Source organism: Triturus cristatus, chromosome 2_2, assembly GCF_964204655.1.
Source record: "Triturus cristatus chromosome 2_2, aTriCri1.1, whole genome shotgun sequence".
In the NCBI taxonomy this organism is placed as follows: Eukaryota; Metazoa; Chordata; class Amphibia; order Caudata; family Salamandridae; genus Triturus; species Triturus cristatus.
Genome location: NC_140582.1, coordinates 1,001,808,794 through 1,001,828,391, shown reverse-complemented (window position 1 = coordinate 1,001,828,391; position 19,598 = coordinate 1,001,808,794). Strand labels below are relative to the sequence as shown.

Here is a 19,598-nt window from a genome sequence, read left to right as displayed (position 1 = left end):
GTGTATGGTAGATGCAGGAAACCCATCTCCTTCCCAGTCTGGCAATCAGTAGTTGGGCTTTTAGCGGGTTGTGTTCTGGAAGGGAGGTCAGGCCTTCTCTGTACATAGATAGGGCATGTGTGATTTGCAGATATTTGTGAAATTGTGTCTTGGAGAGTGTAAATGTTTGCTGAAGTTCTTCGACAGGTTGAATGTGATCTCCTTTCCATGTGTCCCCCAGTGTCATTATACCAATAATGTCCCACTCTTGGAAGCCCTGAAGTCTGGAGGTGTGAGAGAGGCAGCAACACTGCCATAGCACGTTATGTTGCATGAGCCTATTATGCCATCCCATGAATCGCAATGCCAATTTACAGGTCTGAAAGACCGCTCGATTTCTCTCATGGAGGTGTTTGTGAATCAGGTCCCCATGCTGCAGCCCCATGACCTTGTCAAGATGCAGTAGGACAAATTCGGATCATTACTCACGGTCATCCCACCCAACTGTCAGCCACTCATTAATCATGAGTAGTTGTTTGGCTCTGTAGTATAGTTGGAGGTCCACCAATGCCATACCTCCATCGTATATCGATAACAAACATATATTCCAGGCTATGTGGGGTGCTTATCAGCCCAGAGAAAGGTGTGGATGATGGAGTTGATTGACATCTCTGAACCAGCGGTCTGGAATCAATAGCGGTAAACTTTGGAGTATGTGGAAATATTGTGGGAGGATCATCATTTTACAAAGGACCACCCAGACCAATATATGGAGGGGGAGGGCTGACCATGATTGAACATCTGATTTGGTCTGGATCAGAAGGGGTGTTAAGTTGAGATTCCAGGTCAGTTCGGGAATGAGGGCTATCTATGTGTATGCCCAAGTATTTAAAGCTTACGGCTAGATGTACAAAAAGTTTTTGAGGTTGCACATGACCCGATTTGCAGATTCTGACCATTTGTGACTGCAGAAAATGTTTTTGGGAATCTACAAAGCTCAAATTGTGATATGGTAACTTGCAAACGAATCTCAATTTGAGTTTTGTGATTCAGCATTTGGAAAGGGCGTGTAGAGGGCATCCCTTTCAAATACTAAATTGGAAAGGTATGTGTGAATATTTTGCGACCAAAATGCAGCCAATAAACATTCGCAACTTACCTCCAATTGAAAGTTGGTGGTGACACATTCGCAAATGGGAAGGGGTCAACAAGGAATCTCATCCCCTTTGAGAATGGTTGGTAAAATATTTTTTAAGAGCAGGCAGTGGTCCCATGCCTTCTCTTAAAAATGTAAGCTTTCAAGTTTCATTTTTTTCTTTTTAAACACGTCCTGTTTTCCTTAAAGTAATACAGGCTGCATTAAAAAAAAGATTGCTTTATTTAAAAGCAATCACAGACATAGTAGTCTGCTGACCCCAACAGGCCACTATCCCTGTTATAGCTGTGATTTCTAATGGGCCGCAAAATGCGACCTGCCTCCTTAATATTCATAAGGTAAGCTATTTGCGACCCACTATGATTCGCTAATGAAACTCAAAAGAGTATCATACATTAGGAATAGCAATTTCTTAACTGTGATACTCAGGGAATCACTATTAGGAAATCGCTATTCCTAACGTTCATACATCTAGCCCTAAGTCTTTTTGTGGTTATGGAGTTTGCCAGGTCACAGTCTTGTTCCTGTGGATTGGGACTAACAGGGATTTGACAGTGTTAACTCTGAGGCCTGAGTCCTCTTCAAAAAGATCTAGTAGACAGAGGCACTGCTGTCCCATCAGGTGGGAGTCTGCTAGGTAAGGAGAACATCATCAGCATGGAGAAAGATTCTATCCTCTTTGGAGTCTGCCCAGCTTCATCCCTGCATCTGAGAGTCACGTCGTGTGAATAAAAGGGGTGATCAAGGACACCCCAGACTGGTTCTGCTATCTATAGGGAAGATGTTTGAAAGGAGCCCATTTATTAATACCCAGACCGTGGGTTGGAAGTACAATAGGTCTGTGTAGGTGCGGGTTAATGGGTCGAGACCCATTTCAAGTAGAATGGCCCCCATAAAGTTTTAATCTGCGGAGTTGAAAGCCTTTTGAAATCAATAAAGAGGAGCACACAGGGTCCTGGAATATCGCTCGGGCTAGTGCAAGTTGCAATTGGCGCATACAGTGCCAGGTACCTTGATTGGGCATGAATCCGCATTGGTGAGGATGGATCAGGCTGGGGATCACTCGTCTGAGTCTATCAGCAATTATCTTCACAAATATCTTTATTTCTGTGCTAATGAGAGATATCAGTCTGTATGAGTCAGTTTGGTGGGATTTGATCGTAATTTAGGATTCCCCACCACGTGGCCTCATTAAGCTCCAGCAGGAAGTGTCTCCTCCACACTGCATCCACATACATTGTAAGCAGGTGTGGAGTGAGGAGGTCCTGGAACTTGAAACAGTGTTCCAGGGTGTACCCATCTGGTTCAGGAGTTTTCCTGGTTTGAATCCCAGAAATGGCCTTGTACTTCTTCTACTGTGATGGGCACCTCCAGGCTCTTTCATTCTTCAGAGGAGAGTAGAGGGGGTGGAATCTCTTCCAAGATAGGTTGGCCTTTTTCATAAGGGGTATAGGGGCAGTTCGCACATAGCGTTTGATAATAGGCGGCGAATGTCGCTGCTATCCATACCATGTCTGTGTGAAGGGCACAAGTCCAACCAAAGATTTATGTGATTACCATGGTAGCCTTTCCTTTCATGGCTAACCAATAAAGGAATGTATCGGTCTTTTCATCAAACTCATAGATTCGCTGGATGGTGCCCCTCAGTACTGCCGAGCCTCCTCTGTTGCTGTCTGTCTGATGGTAGAGCTAGTGAACTCTAAATGGCGCCTGAGGGGCTTTGAAGGGTTAGTTACAATTTGGTGCTCCAGTGTAGTTGTGTGTCGTTCCAGATCATACAGGTGTTGTCACCTGTCTTTCTCGAGGCATCTTATGTAGCTCTTCGCTACCCTGCAAATTGTGACTTTTCCTGCAGCCCCATCATGCTCGCATAGGCCACAGATCCTATGTTCGCTTCAAGGTAGGCCGGTTTTTCCACAAGGAAGAATATTGTGCATTGTTCATCTTGGAGAAATCAGGCATTAAGACACCACAAAGGGCGTCACACGTGTGTCTGACTTCCGAGCTGGAGCACGATCAGGGAGTGATCAGATTTACTCAAGGCCACTGGAATTATGTAATTCTGCAGCTGTGGCTTTTTTCACATAAATAAGGATTTGCCACAGTTTCCACATGATCTATTGTCTATGACATAATCTGTAGATTTTAACCCCCCAAAAATTGTATCTAGTTCAAATGGATCAAACGTTACTAAAAACATGGTGATATGTGTTCACATAAGTTGAAAGACCCATTGCAAAGGTTAACTGGTCATCTTTCAGTTGCTTTTTTATGTATTTGATTGTTAATCTGGTAATATTGGGGTGGAGTCTTTGCCCAGACAGCATTACTATGTATGCAAATTACAAAATAATGAAGTAATGTAGAAACAGGAAAAAATCTCTAAGACCCACAATCAAACTCCGTCACAACCACCTGAGTGAGATAAAGAAAATGTATTTAACATGCAGGGAGCCTTAGTTGGGTGCTGAGTGCTCGAATAAGCAGAAGTAAAACACAAGCATTTATAGTCACAAACCACAACATCTCATTATAATTTGTCTGCATAACAGGTCATGTCTTAGGCCCTCATATCCCGGCAGGTGGTGAAAAAACATTTTGTGCTCGGAAACTTAGAGTACATCGTTACACAAGAATACTTTGGAAACCGCCCTATGTGTACGTGACAAGTCCCCTGTATCTAAAGCCAGACAGTTAACTATTACATTTACGCCCAAATGCAATCGCAATGGTCTACATTAGCTGATGTGGCTGAATACTTTTAAGGTCTAGAGAGCCTGTGGCAAGAAGAAAGAATGCAGAAACATGGAAATGTACTCTTTGTGCAAGCCTTGCAATGTGTCGCGTTACAGGCAACTTACTAAAAGCAAAGTACAAACTCTTATTTAAGACTGTCACATGAAATCAAGCATGTTGGACTTGGCCCTTTTTGCAGGGTCATCCCTAAACTTTTTGCCTTTCTCCTAGCCTTTTCTATGACATGGTGTTGGTGGTTTTAGGCCTCTGGGCACTTTAGCACTGCTGTCCAGAGTAAAGTGTGTGCGCTCTCTGTGTTACACTTGCTACAATTGGTCTAGACCTGTTTGGCCTATTTAACTTACATGTCAGTCACTTGAAAAATGGTATCTCATATACCCAGGGCTGGTAAATTAAATGCTACTAGTGGGCTTGCAGCGCTGATTGCGCCACCCACCAAAGTAGCCTTGTAAACCTATCTCAGGCCTCTACCATTGCGGGGCCTGTGAGCGCAGTGTTACTGTCGCTGTGATGTGGCACCTAAAGTGTGTGCCATGTCTGTGACCCCCCATTTTACTGTATGTCAGTCACCCCTAAGGTAGGCCCTAGCTAGCCCTATGGGCAGGGTGCATTGTAGGTGAAAAATAGGACGTGTACCTTAAGTGTGTGACATGTCCTGGTAGTGACAAACAGCCATTTTAGTTTCTCGCTACTGTGGGGCTGCCCTCCCATAGGAATGCATTGGGGATTTCCTGATAAGTGTTTCAGTGGTAATTCCTGATATGGGAGGAGCAGCGTGGTCAAGTTTAGTATATTTGGAATTGTCATAATAAATGCTGTGCAATGGTGTGCACAGATTTATTATAACTATTTTAGAAATACCACTTTTATTAGTTGGCATTTCTGTGTGCTATATTTTTGCCTGCCTGATGTGAATTGCATGTCTGGCTTTTGAGTGACAGGGGCTGGGAGGTGTGTGTGGCTCCAGGAGGGGCAGGGTGAGTTAGCACTAGGCTGAATCTGACATCTGCATTGGGAGTAGTGGGAGGAGTAATCCCCTGACCCTGAAAAGGTCTGTGCCTAGCCTGTACAATGCTGGCTCCGCCCCCTGCATTGTGTCTGATCACCGAGCCCTCACCTGACAAAGGGGAAGAGGAGCCTGGTAAACAGAGTGCTCCAATTCCCCAGTGAACCAGTTTCTGCTGGTTCCCCCAAACCCTGTACCGCAGACAAAGGAGAGAAGTAGTATAAGTATAGGGGCTGTGATCCTATGTTTTTGTGCTGTTCCTGACTTGATGGGGCTTGCTGCTGCTGGGGCCCAGGACGAACCGCAACGGGGGCTTGCCTCCCTACTGGAGGGACCTGTGTGCTGGCCTCCCTGGGCCCCGCTTTGCCCCATGGACCCTGGAAGACTCTTGCGCCCTGTGAGCGCTTTTCTTTAATTGTCCAGGACCTTAAGGACTCATAGCGCCTAGGGAGCGCTATCTTTTAACCTGCCCAAAAGAAGAGGAGTGCGTGGGCTTCGCTGCGCTGAGCTGCCCGTGGAGGAGAGAATCCCTGGTGTAGGGATTCCCCCTCGTTGCCGATGAGGCGGGAGCCCACCCCGCTTTTATGCCACAATTATCTTTATTTTATAGCGGGTGCCCACCCCGCTTTTGGATTTCATTTATGGCATTGTTTGCTTTAACGGGAGTCCACCCTGCGTTCTTTTCACTGAGAGTCACCGCCACGACCCGGGGAAGGCAGTATGGATGGCCCGGAAGCCAGGCAAACTGCCTGATTGGAGGCAGGGCCGGCCGCGTAATGCGGGAAGACAGGTGGAGGCGATGCCGGCCCAAGCGGGACTCCCGTGAGCTGTTGGGAGCCCCGGTGCCCAAGTGGTTACCAAGAGGAAGTGCTGGACGGATTCGAGGCAGGGCTCTCCTGAGCGGAGAGAGCCCCCCATGTTGCTGACCCGGCCCATGGAGCAGTGCCCAGAGAGTCCTGGTGAGTGGAGGCTCCATGTGCGCCCTGTTAGTGCCTTTAGAGTCACGTTGTCGGTGCTTGGCCTGAGCAGTCCCGCCATTGTGGGCCGCTCCAACGATGGGGGCAATGTTGATTTAGAGAGCCCCAGTGGGGGCCCTCAGGGCACAGTCATGCCAGGGCTCTTTTTCTTTATTCACAGTTGTGCCGCACCAGCGTGGGCAGCTGCAACATTTGGCAGCATTTTCTGATAGAAGCCCCTGAGTGGGACACGAGAGGCACCGTCGTGCAGGACCTATTTGCTTCTTCACAGCTGCACCGCATCAGCGCAGGCAGCTGCAACGCTTTGCGCACATTTGTTTTAGAGAGGCCCAGTGGGGACCCACCCATAAGGTACAGTGAGTGCCCATGCCTACAGTTCATCACAGCTGCACAGCAATCAGCGGCAGCTGCAATGTTTAGGCCAGCGCAATTGCGCATTTGTGAATTCTGCTGCATTGGCAGCCCAAGCCCTGACATTATGGACATAGGGCGTTTGAGCCCTCTGAGAAGGCCAGTTGGCCAGGGGGACTGTGTTAGGTTGATAGGGCGCCAGGCCCTAATGTGATTTATGTGGTGCGCAGGGAATGTGATTTATGCACTGTGATTTATGCCTCTTATGTGATGTATGATTGCATACTATGATTTATGTTGCAGGATATAAAGCTGGGTCTGGTATTTTGCCAGTCATTACTGGTTGTGTTCTACATGTATTATTTGTGCTTGTGATGGTTCTGACAGTGGCCCAATTGGCCCTGTCATGTGTATATAATCCCCTGTAAATATTGCCTAGTGCCAGTTGGCACAATGTATATTGTGTGATTACTATTCTAATGTGTTTATGATAATACAAAGGCTATTTTTTATAGATAACCTTGTGTGTAGTTCCTTTTGTGGTGTGCCTAGTATGTTGCTGCTGTGTGGGTGTTGCGCAAACGCTTTACACATTGCCTCTGGGATACGCCTGACTGCTCGTGCCAAGCTACCAAGTGGGTGAGCGGGGGTTATCTTCAGCGCGTAACTCCCTAGCCAACCAGAAATCCCATTTCTAACAAAGTAATTAATATATTATATATAATTCCCATCATCATTGAATTATCACAATGTCAAATCATACAAAATGGATGCTACCATTGTTATCTATACTTAGCTTTCACATTCCTGCCCTTTTGATAAACAATGATGATGGCATATTCAGGCATAATCATACATTTTAAAATTTCTATTTTTCTCCATCTTGCTCACCAACAGATGTTGGCAGATATGTGCAGACATAACAATTTAGCATATTAATTTCTTATATTAGAAATGTAGTTTTGAACACATTTGTTTTCGGCATAAGTTTCCCGATTTGCACTCTTATTGTTTTCCTGCCCTGCCAACTGTCCCCCTTTCCCATCTTTATCAATGACTATTTGCTCATTTTGGTGCAGTATCTCTGTGCCATTTAAGCAGTATGTCAGGGCCTGTGCTAAGTATAGCAATGTGTTCAAAATACACTATAAGGAGCGTAGTCATTATAATGGCAGCAATGACAGCTAATATTGCTAGTAGCACCCATGGCCTTTTTCTTTCATTGTTCTGAAAGTCTTGAGGCATTGTTCCAGTTGTCGGTATTTGTGGCTAATGTGACTAGTTGGAAGAATGTCTTATCTTCTGTTGCACTTTCACTCTTTTCAAAAGTCTGCTGAGGAATAATGCAGAGCCTCAGTGATGATACCTGTAAATAGAAAAGTAACTGTTGGTGCCTGTCTTCAAATAATCTTATTCAATGACGTTCGCAATCTTTTATAGTGTCCACAATGTTAAAATGTTACAACTTCCCAAAAAATAGTTCCACACCGTAATCTGCCATTCCCCTCCTTCCAGGAGAATAATCACAGTCACAAGAAAGATATCATAATCTAAAAAATACACAATATTCAGTCCTCTGTCATGTTTGTATCCCCTATTTCCAAAAGATAGGAAACAGCAATGCAGTTGTGTTACTTGTAAGGCACTCGTACCCCAATTATTACTCTTTGTAAGTGTATGTGGGAAGGAGTAAGCTGTCCCTATTGCAGTAGACAAACACAGACACACTTTGATACAGTGACACCAAAGGAAGTCAGCAGACTATTTCTGGCTGCTCATTCCTGAGGTGTAGGGATATGGATAACAGATACGGTTCAACTAATCATGCAGCGATCAAACAGCCAGCTGAGCTCTGTTAAATGAAGCGTAGAGAGCGCTGTTCATCAGACAACGTGACATGAAATGGCATTTGCTACAAGTTCGCTGAAAATATTCATAGATAGGAAGAAAAGAGACAGAGTAAGATATTTCGTCCCCTTCCTTTCTCCTTGGGCCATGTAGACCCACAGGTGGGGTTCCCCTGAACGAAATTTGTAGAATCACATAAAAGGTGAGACAAAAACAGTTGAACTCTGCAATTACACAGGCACACACATATAACACAAATAGCCGGGGTCTATCCCTAGGTGGTGCGAAGCTACCCTAGCACCTGTTCCAGGTGTGGTATTTAATCCCAAAGTAATATGAGTGTTATCATAAAGAGAGCTGGAATCTGTCATTTCATAAGTAGCAGTGCACAGACATAGGGTAATGTGCAATACGAAAACAATGCAAAAATGTCTATTTGAGCAGTCTAGCAGCATTATTGTATGAAAATGGCAACATAAATTGGTGTCATCGTCTCAAAGTCAGATCAGTCAAAAATGTAGATGTACAGTCACATTTGATAACTGATGAACACAGGTATTACCAACAACAATCACAAAACTCAAGAAACCTAGGGGCATATTATCAACAAACTGCGTTAAAATTATCGCCACTTTAGCGGCAGAAAACTGCCGCTAAAGCGGCGATAATGGGCTTGATAATATGCCCTGGAGAATTCCCATAGAAGCCCATGTTCTGGTGTCAACATGGGCTTCTATTGGAATTCTCTGCGGCATATTATCAAGCCCATTATCGCCGCTTTAGCGGCAGATTTCTGCCGCTAAAGCGGCGATAATTTTAATGCAGTGCTTGATAATATGCCCCCTTTTACTGCAAACCGAGGAAAACAATGAATTACGCATCCCTCCCTGTGTGAAACAAGCCGTTCACCCCCCCCCCCTCCATTTCTCAGCATCTGACACCTTCCACCCCTGGAGCCAGTGAGTGTCCACAGGCAACAAAGGAAACTGCAGAATTTCACCATCCTTGACACATCAGTAGTCTTGTGCTCCCTATTTTCAGGGAGTTATTGCATGGTCAAGGAACAAATGTGAAGGTTTGCCCTCGCCGAACCCGAGTGGTGCAGGTGCAGCAAGTATAATCCAAGTACAAAGCACATCAGCAAGGATCCGGGTGGTCCCTGAATCCTAGACAGCGAGAGAATACCAGGGGAGTGTCTGCAGTTACAACCCCTCGTGACACTGGGTGTGCTCACACTGCGACAGCACCCTTGGGCCCACTTCCAAGAATTCCGATTGAATCCTCCTGACCCTGCTCCCACTGAGCAGGGTCCATTGACCTATCAGTCTAACTAACATGTAAATCTGGAGGGGATGCTAATCACCAACCCTCCGCCAGTCCCTCCAACCAAGGTCCTAAAGGGGCTCGTCTGCCCACTCTTGCCTGAGTTCCATCAGAACTCCGGCTAGCCAATAGGGTGTGCTCTAGCTGCGACAGCACCCTAATCATCCCTTTTCTGTCCACTCAGTAACAAACAGATGCAGGGCCCCTTTTGACCAAAAAAGAAAGCTTGGAAAAGAATGCCGATGTACAGGGCATTAAAAAGAATACACAAAGCCACTGTGGAGATGTAGGCAGAAGGTGAAGTGAACGGAAAAAATATATAAAATAGCAGAAAAATCTTACCAAGGAGTTGACCAGCCAGTGCTGAGTGGAGTGTCACCCCCCGCTATGAGAGTCACCGCAGGCGGGAGGATCAGCATTTTGCCTACTCTGAACGGTCCTCAGAGTGTCACTGCAGGCTGAAACAGGGTCTTGAGGAAGAAATCCGCCCTCTCATAGAGGGGGCCTGGAAGCGTAGGTCAGCAGCATATGGGCAAGACTCAAGGGACCGCATTCTCCACCAAATGTAGAACCGTGAAAAAATCTCTAAAACCCCAAATCAAACTCTGTCACAACCACCTGAGTGAAATAAAGAAAATGTATTTAACGTGCACGGGAGCCTCAGTGGGTGCTGAGTGCACAAATAAGCAGAAGTAAAAAACAAGCATTTATAGTCACAAACCACAACATTTCATTATAATTTGTCTGCGTAACAGGTCATGTCTAGGCCCTCATGTCCCGGCAGGTGGTGAAGAAACATTTTGTGCTCGGAAACCTAGAGTACATCCTTATAAAAGAATATGTTGGAAACCACCCTATGTGTATGTGACAAGTCCCCTGTATCCAAAGCCATACAGTTAACTATTACATTAATGTCCAAATGCAATCGTAAAGGTCTACATTAGCTGATGTGGCTGAATACTTTTGACGCTTACAGGGCCTGTGGCAAGAAGGCAGAATGCAGTAACATGGAAATGTACTCTTTGTGCAAGCCTAGCAATGTGTCAAGTTACAGGCAACTTACTAAAAGCAAAGTGCAAACTCTTATTTAATACTGTCACATGAGATCAAGGAATTAATATATTGTATATAATTCCCATCATCATTGAACTATCACAATGTCAAATTATACAAAATGGATGCCACCATTGTTATCTAAACTTAGCTTCCACAGTAATACTATAAAAAAGTGCCTCATTATGCTGCATAATTTGGCTTTTCTTGCTGCATCTTTCAGTCAACCCTGTTGCATAATTTGCTCCCCTGCGGCATAATTCCATTGGCCCTGGATATACCCTAGGGAGGATATCTACTGGATAGCTTGTTGTATATTAGTTGCCGGTAGTAGTAGGAAGTTTATGTGTGACAGCATCTTTGTGTGCCGCTGACATGTGGGTGTACTATCTGCTTCTGGGGTGCCAGATCCACCTGGTATCACAAGACCTAGGGATTCCATCCCTCCTTTAAGTTTGTGTGCCTGTGTTGCCCTGGTGCCTCATGGGGACACTCATGGTGTCCATGTGGGGTTCGGTGTAGCGTTAAAATCACCTCCCTCTATAGTGGTACCTGCTGATAGTGTAGAGATCACCTCTGTGAAGGCCACGTGTGTTTCCGTGGATAGGTATGGGGGAATGTAGACAACCAGTATGTTGTAGGCATGCCCTTCGAGGAAACTCTCCACCACCACATAACTGCCTAAGGGGTATTTGTTTTAAGAGTAACCAAGAGTGGGAGTGACTTGTGTAGTAGTATGGCCACCCCTCTAGAGATTAGTAAAGACCGCATGGTAAACCCCATCATATACATACCTCTGTAGGAAGGGGTAGCTCGTGCCCAGAAGGTGAGTTTCTTGCAGCATTAGGATGAAGGGATGGCGGTGTTTAGCATTGCAAAAAACTGCAGTATGCTAAATACAATGTAAGAGTCCGTTGACATTCCATGTTAAGGTCATATGAGCAATTATGGGTTTAGTTTGGTCTCGATTCATGGGAGTCTTCTCCAGGGATTTGACCTTCAATTTGACCCTCCCAACAATCAAACCTCTCCTCCCCCACAAATCCCTCAACCCCATGCTTCATCCCTTAAAGCATATGTCCCCGTGGAATGCCCAACACTAACATTTAGCAACTAGGAGTATAACAGTCTCAAGTGGTCGGGTCATGTTAATTGTGGCTTTCCTGATTAAGTGACTCTGTCTAGAGTGCACCAGCATTACTCGTCCAAACATATTTTATATGTAACACTTTGTGGTTACATATTTCCTTATCAGTGGGTTGTTTATGGGATCTGCCTCCTGGCCCGATCACTCCTCCGACACCCAGTCTCGGGCTCCGTCCAGTCCAGTGCTCAGCATTTCCACGGCTAAGGGCTCCTTGCGCCACCTGGCTTCCATCTCGGATGGGTCTGGGGATCCCATTAAGTATCTGAGCACTGTACAAGATCTAGTACGTCAGTGCTTTGGAATCCTATGAGGTCTTGGTCATGCAGTTGATCCCGGGGAAGTTGCAGTGCTCACAAGAGGGTGGCACAGTGATTGTTCTTCTGTCGTCCGCTCCCATTCCGGTGGTTTTGAAAAAAAGTGGGACCAGCTATCATGTATCACCCTGAGTTTTTCAGGGAATAGGAGCATGTATTACAAATTGAGGGCCTTCAGTTTTTGTATTATTTTGTCAAAGGACCTCCTTTGTGTTTCTCCGGTATAGTCCGCAAAAATCATGAGATGCAGGATGCTTGGGAAGTTAGTGAGCCAGCTTTATGGGCCTCACAGGGAATAGCATCCCTGTCATGATAACTGAGGAATTTGGCAATCAGTGTGTCTGGGAGTACACCCGGTGGGGGGGCGCTGGGCCAGGGATACGTGTGCCCTCTCTATCATGAATCATTGCAACAAGGAGTACTTAGGTATCGATGATTGCAGCCAGTCTCGTAAGAAATCTGCAGAGTCTGAGGATTCCGATCCCTCCAGGAGGACCATAAATTGCAGGTTGCTGCACCTTGATCTGTTTCGGGGTCTTCTGCTCATTTTTCGAGAGTGGAGGTGATAGACTGAAGTTTGGCCACTTTCACCTTAAGGGAGGTTACATCAACTTCCACAGGGGAGACTCTCTACTCCACTTCGGTGACCCTGTAGCCATATTTCATAGATCTTGGCAGATAAGTATGACATCTATCTTAACCTCCCCTATCTTATTTTCCACCGCCTTATGGAGGCCTGGATAACCTGTAGACCACAGTAAGGTTTGTAGGTTATGCCAGGCTATGTTGTGAGGGAGTTGCCCCCTGTTGGCTCAGATTTGTAATGGAGTTGGCGGTGAATATAGTTTGATCCTTTGTCATCTGTGCTTTGCCTTTCCCCATGCTGTGGGGTATATGTATTTTCAGTCGGAACCCGGGAATAAGACATGGGGAGAGTGTTGTGGCAGTTGTATCACAGCCCACTAACCCCCCACTGAAAGGGGAAGCATGAGAGGCAGACAGCATCTTCCAAGCTGTTCCAAGCACCCGTGGACGTCGTCGGTCTTCAAACCTGTGGGTGAGCCTGATCAACTAGGACTGTGGCCTGTGGGGGGCCCTTGTGTCGCTAACCCACCGTCATCCACCCCCTGCAGGTAGCAAGGGCTCTTGAGTTAGGTGTGTGTTTCCTCTCCCCCTCTGTGACTCTCGACACTCTCTCAGTTCAGTATGACAGGCAGCCTCAGGTGTAACAGGCTGGACTCAGTTCCTCGGTTGATGCCAGCTTCTACGAAAGTTCATGATGTCACTATTCTATTACCCGAAAAGGAATGCCATCTGGGGTGGCTGGCTGGCAATGTATGCATCCCACGTGGACGAGCCCTTGAGGTTAGAATAGGCCTCTCCAGGACAGTAGAAGTCATCACGACAGGAGAGGGGGAGGGAGTGAGAGGTAAGAACAAGGGGTGGGGGGCCTGGTTGTCTACATGCCTTTGCCAATGCAGTGTACTGTTTGTTAGCTCTCCACTAGCACCCTGGGTCACCTCCCCTTCCGGAGGCCCTGGAGTGACATCTCCCCAGGCCCATCCCCGTGACCGAGCATGTCTCCCTCCGCCGCTGTCACCTCTCTCTCACTGGGTGAAGAGGATCAGGGCATCGCCACAGCCATCTAAAGTCCTCCTGTACTGATGGGGACCAGGCTCACCTACACACCATTTGACATGTCCGGGTCTCCGCTACCAAGTCGCAGGAGTCCGGGTATGTCACTTGGATCCACGGGGCCTACTGCCCACAGCCCAATTGTCTGTTCCTCTACTTGCTAGCACCTCTCAAGGACCCCTCCAGGCCTCCATGCTGTCTTGGATCATACCCCAGGCTGCAATTTCATCCGGGTTTCGCCCAGGTCCTGCGACGGGCTTCTGCATCACCAATCAAGGATTTTGTGACGAGAGGCCAACCCCTTGGTTGTCGACAATGGATGGTGTCTCAAATGAGGCAGGATGACAGGGATGGCTGCAAGCCACTCCCCCCGAACACTCATATTTAATGATGTGTTCAAAGTATAAAGTGAACCAGTCATTTATAGGTGCATCTTGTTGTACATGCTGTACAGTCCCATGGCAAAGAGTGACCAAAAGCGCATGGCCTCCTGGTTTTCATGTGAATAGTAGACATCCCATAATGACCACTAAATTTTGTAGATTTGTATTTGTATTTAATAACTATCAAGCATGTAAACACCAAATTGTCATGGTACTGAAAGGAAATGCTACTGGAGGGGCATAAAAACAAGCTAATTTAAAAATTGGGTTTTTAGTGTCTTGTGAAAAGAGTGAAGTTGGGAAATTGACTGGATTTCATTGGGGAGCTTATTCCATTCTCTGACAGATATCACCGAGAAGGCACTGTCTCCAAAAGTCTATGTGCATGTTTTTGGGATACTGAGTGATCTTAAAATTCTGGTCTATACATATAAAGAAAATGTAGCCATACGAAACTGTGCTTATATGTCATGGAAAATATGTTACACTATTGCAATAGACTTGAAAAGAGAATTGTGGCATTCTCCTATTTCAATTTTAGTCATGTTATGAATAAACATGCCAAAAAGATGCACAATGTCAGTTGAAGTTGGAAGTGGAGCTATTGTTCGATGGCTGAGGTGTATTAACCAGGACTTATAATAAAAACGAATTCTTCAAATGCCTGCGGTTTTCAGTAATATTATTAAATTTGGCAACGATCTTGAAGACCCATTTGGACTTCTGTATTGTCACCGCAACATCAAGAAGTGGTATGAGCATCAAATAGCCGTATGAGCACTTTATTGGACGCCTGATATGCTAGCTCTTTTCCATTTAATACTAACATTGGCTATGGAACATTAGTTCCCTGCACTGGAGGACTTAATTTCAACATTTATTTTCTAAACATCACTTTCTGATGTTGTGATATTTTTGCTGTTGTTTAACTACTGTCTAAACGTTGGTGGATGCTATTAATGTGAGTCTGATATCAAGGTGTGATTTAGCCACATCATATTTTTATAAAAACTTACCTAGAGTTTTGTTGACACATTTTGCACATGCAGCGATAGCATGATAATGGTGGCTTCAGATTTTCCTGCTTTTTGCTCGTGAATCATCAGGTTGGGAACATATTAACATCACCGTGCTTTGAAACATGATTGCATCATCACAGCATGCTTCTGTACATTGCCATATTGGTTTGGGTTCTGACATCAGAGCAGTGAGTGTTGTATCCTCGTTACACTTTCCTCCATTTTGGTTTGAGCAACTCTTGAGACCTGCAATACAGAGAATATTGTTTTATCCACCATTTTGGATTGGGCAACTGCAATATCATTATATACTGAATGCTACTATGGCTAGAAGGTGGATTTTCACAGTTGATACTACATGACCATTGCTTAATGCTTTGTGACAAAACAGTAATGGATTCTCAATAACATTCTTCTCTTATTTACTTGTTTATTAATCCAAGAACATTTTAAAAGCAAATTAAGCTGACTAAACTTGATGAATAGAAGTGTGTGCGGAGTAATATTTTCTCTTTTAGGTTGGCTATCTTGGATATGAAGTCGGACAACAGAGGATTTCATTTTTGCTATTCGGATATCAAGTCAGATATTGGAGGGTTTCAGCTATCTATTGAATACCAGACCAAAAGTATAGTTCTTTAAAACACTATACTTGATACTTATTAGTTGGTATGAGTATGCAGAATGTTATGCCTTCCCCTTTCTTTTTAACAAGCCCCGGTAAACCGGTGTTGCAACGGGGGAAATGGCAAAACGCTTTTTCACATTACGGTAGGGTTTGTGGAACGTTTTTGAGTGCAGGAAGAAAACCTATCTGTTGTTACACTGTCTAGGTCCTGAAGAACAAGAAGTGTTTGAACACTTACCTGCGTTGTCATCAGTAGATTCACTAGGGTTGAATAAGTATGCAGTTTGTTTTAATAAACTGATCTAAATTTAATTCCTAGAGTTTCTATGTTTCTGGAAAAATATCATTTTGGAAAACGTATGCAAAAGAAAGGTGAATCTGTGGAGGAACACATAAGGAATTGATGAAACTTGCGTTTACATGTAATTTTGGTAATAGTAATGGAAAACTTCTGAGAGATCGGTTTATCTTGGGGTGTAGTTTGGAGAAGGCAAAAGAAAGTATTTGACAGAAAAGAATCCCTCATTTACTGAGGTTGCAGACATTGCCTAATTGTGTGATCACAGTCAAGCCTGTGTGGGGGAAATAAGGAAAGATATGCGTAATCATTCTTATCATAATGTTGACTTAAAGTATGATAGTGGCAGGGTAGATGTAGTTAAGTGTAAAAAAACAGAAAAGGGCAGCCAAAATGCCAAAGGCCTTCATGGAAGTGGTTTCTGGTGTGGTGCGTATGGACATTGTTGAAAAAAGGGACACTTGACAAAATTACGTAAATCTGCTTCTCAGAGTAAGAAAGTAAAGGAGATTACTTTTAATGAAAAAGAAGAATCCACGTGTAACACGATATTTCTATAAGCTTTAGGACAAGGCGTGCAAGGTCTGATAGAGGAACTTCAAATTGAAAATGTAACTGTACGTATGTTTTTTTAATTTTGGAGCAAAAATAACTTTGATACGTAAGGAAATATTTGAGAATTAGTTAAAGGGAAAAGTAAAGGTCTTTAGGTCTGATATTAGGCCAAAAGGCAATAGTGGTGTGCCTTTCAAATTATTGGGCTATTTTGTACGATGCATATTTTTTAAGGGGAAATATACCGCTACGAAAATGTACTTCTCTTAAAGCTGGTTTCATCAAACAGATATCAAGGTTTATCTTGAACCAATGTAACTCCTGCACTGAGAATGGAAGGGATAGATTGTTTGGAACAGGAAGATAGTTTAGAACGGGCAGGACAGGTATCTGTGCTTCACTACGAGTATGAGAGAGATTTCCCAGAGGTGTTTCAAGAAACCTTGAGAAGCTTAAAAGGCTATGTCTATTAGGTTAAGTTAAACAGACCCTCATGTTGGGAAGGTCCTAAATGGTGGTAAGAGAAGCAATGTTCAGTGAACTTTAAATATGTTAAAACAATGGAATAATAGAAGAGGTAGAAGCAGCTGAGTGTCTAGTCCCTGTTGTTATGGCATGCAAAACCAATGGAGAGGCCAGACTATGTGAAGATCTGTGAGAACTAAATAAAAATGTGGTTGTAGATCTTTACCCTCTTTTGAATATATCTGAAATGCTATCTATGATAAAGGGAGATTCCTGTTTCTCCACACTTGATTTAACGTCTGCATAGCACCAGGTGGAATTAATTCATGAATCACAAGTTTTGATAACATTTGTTACACCATATGGTGCATTTAAGTTTTTAAGCATGCCTTTTAGATTGATATCTGCAGCCTCTGTTTTTAAGAGCAATAGAAAATGTGTTGAAAGGTGTACCAGTTTTTAATATACACCAGGATCATGTGTTAATGTTTGGCAAGAATGTAGAAGCACATGACCAGAGATCGCATGAGATCTTATCACTTTAGAGCAATAGAGGCCTCACTTTAGAAGCTAAAAATGTAATTTCCATGTATCTGAAGCAGAGTATCTTGGACATAAACTCACTACAAGAGTCATTGAACCAAAAGAAGATTTGATTAGGGCAATAAGGGACATGCTAAATCCAAGTAGCAAAGAAGAAGTGGTTAAATTCTTAGGTATGTGTGAATTGTACAGCAAGTGCACTCGGAATGTTGCTGATAAGTGCAAAAACATAAGAATTCTGTTAAAGAAAGGTGTCTTGTTTTGTTGAGGTGCAGAGTGCGAAAGTAAGTTTTGTGCCCTAAAACAAATGTTGAGTAAACTACCTAGTCTTTGAAGCTTTGAGCCTGGAGAATGCGCTGTGATAAAGACTGATGCAAGTCCAAAGGTATTGGTGCAGTTCTATTGCATATTTCTGGTGGCGTTGAACATACCATAAGTTTATTTCAAGAAGCCTGAGAGGTGCAGAGTTAAATTATTCCATAATTGAAAAAGAGGCATTGGCTGTCCATTGGTCCATTAATAAATTACTAACATTTGTGAGGGGTACATTTTTTTAAATCAAAACAGATCATGAACCCATCAAAGATGTTTTAAAAAAGAAAGGTATTAAAGTTGTCTCTTGGAGAATATGAAAATCGGTGGTCTCCTTGCATTAATTTGACTTTGCTGTTACATATATATCCAGCACAAAAGATGTTCTGGCCGATTGCTGTGATCATCTCATTAATGAGAATGCTGTTAATGATAAACATTGAGGTAACGGTTATGATGATTTTGTTGTGTGTGCAGAGAGAGATTCGAGAAGATTAATAGGTAAAAGAAGTAAACATGATTCCACATCACTAGAGGTACTCAATAAAATAAAGGAATGGTGGACTGGCAAGGAAAAAGGTGACAAATGATTTAGGGTTATTGAAATGTGTGAGATGAACTCTCTGAGAAGGATGGACTTGTTTTTTGCAGGCTGAGGGTGGTTGCATCCTTCAGTCTCAGAAAGGGTTTGATTGATCTTGCACATGAGTCACTTTGAGATATCTAAAAACAAGGAAGAAATTAGTGAAAAGTTCAGGTGTCCTGGTATGGAGAAGCATGTAGAGAGGTTTGTGGTTAGAATGCGCCGAATGTCTCAGCAGTAATAATATTTTAGGTGCAGGACTCAACTCACGGTCATAATAGATCATGGGACATAGTAGGTCCTATAAGGATCTCTAGTGTGGATAAGTATGTCAATGTCTTAATAGATATGTTCTTACACTGGCCTGAATTTAACATAACCAATTCTGTTGAGTCTAGAGAGCCATTACGTTTTTGGAGGATGTTTTATTGCGAAGAAGAGTCCCCCAAAACCATTTTGACGAATAACGGAGTTCGGCACTTGACTAGGGAGATGGAACATTTTATCGGAATTAAACAAAAAAAACACAGCTCTGAACCATACTGAGGCAAATGTTATGGTAGAGCAATTAAACAAAGTATTGAAAGAGACAATTCAGAGAGCAGTAGCCAATAAGTTGTGTTGCAGGAGAAATTTGTCGTGCATGGGTGAATGAGAAGTGCACAGAACGCTAGTCATGTTATGAACAAACATTCCAAACAGATGCAAAGTGTCAGTTGAAGTTGGAAGAAAGTGAATGAGGAGCCACTGTTTGATGGCTGAGGTGTATTAACTAGGACTTATAAGAAACACCAATTCTTCAAAATCTTGTGGTGTCCAGTGACATCATTACAAACACGTATCCTGCAGGGGTAGTCAGTGTGGCTGCCTCAGGATGGATGAGCTGTGCTGAAAACATGAACTGCCTATTATCAAAAGAGTGGCAGCATTCTGCACCACTTGTTGCCATTTCCGAGACTTTTTTGCATCCCCAGATAACAAGGGGTTCCGTAGTCAAGATGTGACAGAACTAGTGTTTGAATCACCAGGACATGATAAGTGTTATCCACATAAAGCAGAATCTGGTTGACCAGTTTTAGCTGCCAAATACATATTCTGGCTACCGGTGCCTCCTGATACTCCAAGACAGACTTGTATCGAGATGGATACCCAAGTTGTGCACACACCGATTGTCGCCGTCAGAAAGCCTTCTCATCAATTTGTGGCTGGTGCTGGGCTCTCCGTCTGCAGCTCAGGACACATGAGGTGTAACATAACCAGCCAGCT

General features: G+C 43.9%; 1 long non-coding RNA gene across 1 annotated transcript in view; it reads right to left on the bottom strand.

The window, feature by feature from the left end:
- Nucleotides 1-3,588: 3,588 nt before the first annotated feature.
- LOC146863060 (uncharacterized) overlaps nt 3,589-19,598 on the bottom strand; it is a 105,271-nt gene continuing 89,261 nt past the window's right edge. The window contains exons 2-4 of the long non-coding RNA XR_014978209.1: nt 14,946-15,194; nt 9,740-10,015; nt 3,589-7,592 (exon numbers count right to left, since the gene is read on the bottom strand). This is a non-coding gene — a long non-coding RNA (uncharacterized LOC146863060). The remainder of the gene's footprint in view (nt 7,593-9,739; nt 10,016-14,945; nt 15,195-19,598) is intronic.